Below are 5,176 nucleotides of genomic sequence, written 5' to 3'. Positions count from 1 at the left end.
TCCTTCTCCTTCTCCTTCTCCTTCTCCTTCTCCTTCTTCTCCTCCTCCTCCTCCTCCTCCTCCTCCTCCTCCTCTTCTTCTTCTTCTTCTTGTAAATGAATGAGGCAATTTATTAACCCAGCATCCTTTGTTCTAATGCTTCTTGTTGGCAGCTGCCACCTGTCCAGTGATCCTGTCCAGATCTCTCTGTCCTTGAGGTCTTGGCTTGCGAACCCACATCTGTCCCTTTTTCACCATTTTCAGCCCCTCCAGGGCTTGGAGGACCCGGCGGACCAAACTCTTAGAACCTCTTCTGAAGTGGCTGGGTCTAACACCATTTCTCTACCATCCTCCATAGATCTTGGTCATGGAACCAACCCCTGCACCACCTCGGAGGTACAGGTGCTGTGCTGTGGAAGCAGCTCCTGTGTAGAACTAGTTCTCATCATATGGGGCAAGCTCTTTATGTTTGGCCAGCTTGACTGTGTCTACCCATTTGGGAACTTTCAGCTTCCCAGACTTTTTGAGGAAGGTTGTCAGAGCTCTGACGAACTCCTGCTGGTTAACGTCTTTTACAGTAACGCCAGGCATCATGCTGCCAGCCAGGGGAAAGCAAATGACCTTTTTTGCTACTTCTTAACTGTAATTTTGCTACTGTTATGAAATACAATGGAAATATTTGTCATAGGTGAGCCCTATAAAAGGGTTGTTCATCCCCCAAAGGGTAGAACCCACAGATTGAGAACTGTTGCATTAGAGCCTTTGTTTATTTATACAAGGTGATTGTTTCAGAGAAGGTTAAATGAGATAATAGGAGAATCTTTAGTTCAACGCCTATAGGTCACAAATTAAATATTCAACAAAGGGCAGCCCTTCTCTCTTTGTTACAGAAGTAAATTATTTCCCCTCATCACCATGGCAATAGCCTAGACATGTCTTCTACCAGTTTGAAGTTGAGTAACAAATGTGTGACAAGATACTTTTTATTGAAAACATTTTCATTTATTTATTTTTATTTTATTAATTTTTAATTGAAAATAGATATTTTCATGCAGTATATTCTGATTAGTTTCCCCTCCAATTCTTTCCAGATTCTCCCTACTGCCCCACCCATCCAAATCCACACCCTTTCTTTCTATTATTAATATACAAGCAGGGATTTTAAGAAAGTAATAATAAAACAAAATAGGAACAAACTGGAATAGGACAAAGCAAGAAGACAGAAAACACAAAAACAAAAACAAAAAACAAAGAAAAGTTCAAGAAACATCCAGACACTGACACACATTCACACACACAGAAAACATATAACAACAAAATTGGAAACTACAATGTATAAGGTAAAGATCTTGTATAATTAAAAAAAAAAAAGACACAGAAATAGTCCAGCCAAAGCATTGTGAGAATAAAAAAACCTATGAAAATACCACTGAGTTTGTTTTGTGTCAGCCATCTGTTGGTTATGGAGCCTCGCTTAGAAAGCTTTTTTTTTCCTCAAAAGTGGCTATAAAGTTAGAGATCGCTTCTGTGTCAGGGCTGTGGGTTTGTTATGAGTTTGGGATCCTCCAGAGATCACCATCTGACTGTGAATATATTTTACCAAGAAGAGGCTTTTGTTCAGATATCGGTGCCAGGGCTACAGCTGGGACTTGGGATTTCCAAGTTAGTCAGGGGTGAAAGACCAGGAAAAATCCAGACACCCCTAGCATACAGAGTAGAACCAAGAATGTAGATTAGCTGATTCAGGGACCCTGTTCCAGGAACTGATGATCACAAAAGTTAGATTAAAATCTTGAGAACAAGCTTGAGAAACAGGGAGTTTCTCCTTGTGATTTTTAGTTCCCCCTTGTGATTTTTCACTGGTATTTTCGGCATTTTCCAATAATGCCCTCCCTACCCCCTTGGGTTGTGTTTTTTTTCTTTAAATACCCCCTTTTCCAGCTACTCAGGGTCGAACCCCTGTGTGGGATACGAGTCAGCCCCAGCTCGCTGGTTCCTATCAATAAACCTCATGTGATTGCAGCAAGGACGGTCTCTCATGAGTTCTTGGGGGCTTGCGTCATCCTGAGACTTGAGTGAGGGTCTCCCCTCTTCAGTGGTCTTTCTTTTTTGGGGCTAGTCCGGGATTTGCAGTCAACCTTGTCTCCAAAGACCCACTTGGAGATGAGGTATTGTCTGTGTCTTTGTGTTTCTGTGCGGGCTGAATTCTGGTTCTGTCTTTTTGGTTTTGCAGTCAATCATGTCTAGAGAGGAGACGGAGGGTGTGATCAGCAGACATGCTAGAAGATCATTGACTGCTGCCTTGGGAGACATCCTTGGTAGGTCAGGAAGGACCCCAGGGATGCCTGGGAGATTCCCATCTGGGTGCTGGTGAGGATACGGTAGTTCTCCTGGATTAGAGAAGCTACATGCCCTCCCAGCCATCTGTATTTCTGGAGTTGTTTTGTCTGTCTAGGTGGAGACAGACATCTGTTAGCCTTTGTGTGTCTTAGGTCTCTGTTTTGTCTTACTTGTGACTTTGACGATAGGACAGACTGTGACGACTCCTCTGAGTTTGACTTTGAATCATTGGACTGAAGTTAGGGCTAGAGCACACACCTTGTCAGTTGAGATTAAGAAACGACCATGGCAGACTTTTTGCTCCTCGGAGTGGCTGACATTTGATGTTGGCTGGCCTCCAGAGGGCACCTTTGACTTAGCCATCATTTTTGAAATTAAAGCCATTGTCTTTCAGGAAGGGCAGGGATCCCATCCCGATCAACAACCATACATTACTGTATGTCAAGATTTGGTCCAGAATCCCCCACCTTGGGTTAAGCCCTGGGTGCACGGATGGACAGAAGCCAGGCTCCCGAGCCCTGGCTCTCCTAGAATCATCAGAAAACAAATCAAAGGTGAATGCTTCTCCCAAAATGAAGCCTCCAGCTCAGCCTTCGGCTCCTCCTAAAATCTATCCTGAGATTGAAGAGCCTCCTGAGTGGCCCAGCCTTCTGCTTCCTCCCTATCCTCAGCCCCACCCCCGGCCAGAAAAATCGAACCACATGGGGCTGAGGGAGGCGGCCCGCTGGGGGAACTCAGAGTCAGAGAGCACGACCAGATTCAACCCTGAGTCTGCCGCTGTCGACCTCCAGTGGAACTGCCCAATCTCCAGCCCCTTCAGTATTGGCTATTCTCCTTTGCTGATCTTTATAATTGATCTTTATAATCACCCATCCTTTTCAGAGAACCCCACCAGCCTGACAGGATTGGTGGAGTCTTTGATGTTTTCCCACCAACCCACCTGGGATGATTGTCAGCAGCTTTTACAGGTCCTCTTCACTACAGAAGAGAAAGAGAGGATCCTGTTGGAGGCCTGGAAGAACGTTTCCGGAGCAAATGGGGCACCAACCAGTCTTCCAAATGAAATAGATGTCTACCGTCAGGCTCTCATGGCAGGTCTAAAAGGGGCTGCTAGACGCCCCATCAATTTGGCTAAGGTAAGAGAGGTTCTTCAGGGGCCTGTTAAACTGCTGTCTGTGTTTCTTGAACATTTAATGGGGGCTTATCGGCGTTATACTCCCTTTGACCCAGCCTCTGAGGGTCAGCAAGCTGCGGTGGCTATGGCCTTTATAGGGCAGTTAGCATCAGATATTAAGAAAAAGTTACAGTGGCTAGAATGGTTGCAGGATTATACCTTGCAGGATTTGGTTAAGGAGGCAGAGAAAGTGTTTCATAAGCAGGAGGCTGAGGAAGAGAAGAAAGAGAGAGAGATGTGAGAGGCAAAGGAAAGAGAAGACCAGAGGGATCATAGGTAAGAGTGAAATTTGACTAGAATTTTGACTGCAGTGGTAGGAGAGAAAGAAAAGACAGGACCTAGACAGATAGGGAACCTGGGCAGCAGAAGACCAAGGATGGGTAATGATGGACAGAGGTGCCCCTTGGATAAAGACCAATGTGCTTATTGCAAAGAAAAAGGACACTGGGCAAGAGACTGCCCGAAGAAGAAAGGGAGGTTCCCTAAGGTATTGGCTCTAGAAGCTGATGATTAGAGGGGATGGGGCTCAGACCCCTCTCCCCAAGCCTAGGGTAACCCTGACTGTGGAGGGGAGCCCTATGGACTTTCTGATAGACACAGGGACAGAGTACTCTGTGCTTCCCCGTTGGGGAAGTTAAAAAACAAAAAGACTACAGTAATAGGAGCAACTGGACAGAAACAATACCTGCGGACCACCTCACGAACTGTAGATCTGGGGAGAGAACAAGTAATGCATTCCTTCCTGGTTATTCCTGAGTGTCCTACGCCTTTACTAGGAAAGTTTACTAACTTGTTAACAAAGTTGAAGGCCCAGGTCAGGTTTACTCAAACCGGGCCAGAGGTGACATGGGAAACTCCCACCTCCATGGTATTGGCCCTGAGGCTCGAAGAGGAGTATGGGCTGCATGAGGAGTCCTTACTCAGACTTTGGGACCTTGGAAAAGGCCAGTGGCTTACCTATCCAAGAAGTTAGACCCTGTTGCCAACGGGTGGCCTTCTTGCCTGAAAGCTATTGCTGCCTTAGCTCTGCTTGTCAGGGATGCTGATAAGCTCACTCTGGGACAGCAAATAACTGTTGTGGCACCCCACACTCTTGAAAGCATTATCCGACAGCCCCCTGACCGATGGATGACCAATGCTCTTATGACACATTATCAGAGCCTTTTGTTGACTGACCAAGTGACCTTCGCTCCCCCTGCTGTCCTCAATCTGGCTACCCTACTGCCTGAGACTGATGACTCTTCACCTACTCATCACTGCGCTGACATCCTGGCAGAAGAAACTGGTACTCAATATGATCCCGGCCTGGGAGTCTAAGCTGGTACACGGATGGCAGTAGCTTCATGGTTGAAGGTAAGCAGAAGGCAGGGGCAGCAGTGGTGGATGGGAAGCAAGTGATCTGGGCCAGCAACCTCCCTGAAGGGACGTCAGCCCAGAAAGCTGAACTTGTGGCTTTGATGTGGGAAGCCACATGTGCCATTGCAGGGTGGTGCTGGCTACCGCTGGCCACCACGCATAAGTTTGGGTAAGCAACCAATGTGTACATATGCAGTAAAGTTTTTTGCCAAGACACTGCCTGGCCCGGGCATGGTAATGAGGTTTTGTGAGGTGCTGAGAGAGTATGACCAATCAGATGTGAGACATGCAAATGAGGTGGAAAGCATAACCAATCCGGGTGTGAGA

At 46.5% G+C, this 5,176-nt stretch overlaps 1 pseudogene; it reads right to left on the bottom strand.

Annotated features, from left to right (window-relative positions):
* Positions 1-95: 95 nt before the first annotated feature.
* On the bottom strand, positions 96-579 carry LOC110311114 (annotated as a pseudogene).
* Between the last annotated feature and the right edge of the window lie 4,597 nt (positions 580-5,176).

The sequence above is a fragment of the Mus caroli genome, chromosome 15, assembly GCF_900094665.2.
Source record: "Mus caroli chromosome 15, CAROLI_EIJ_v1.1, whole genome shotgun sequence".
Taxonomy (NCBI): domain Eukaryota; kingdom Metazoa; phylum Chordata; class Mammalia; order Rodentia; family Muridae; genus Mus; species Mus caroli.
This window is presented reverse-complemented; position numbering and strand designations above follow the sequence as displayed.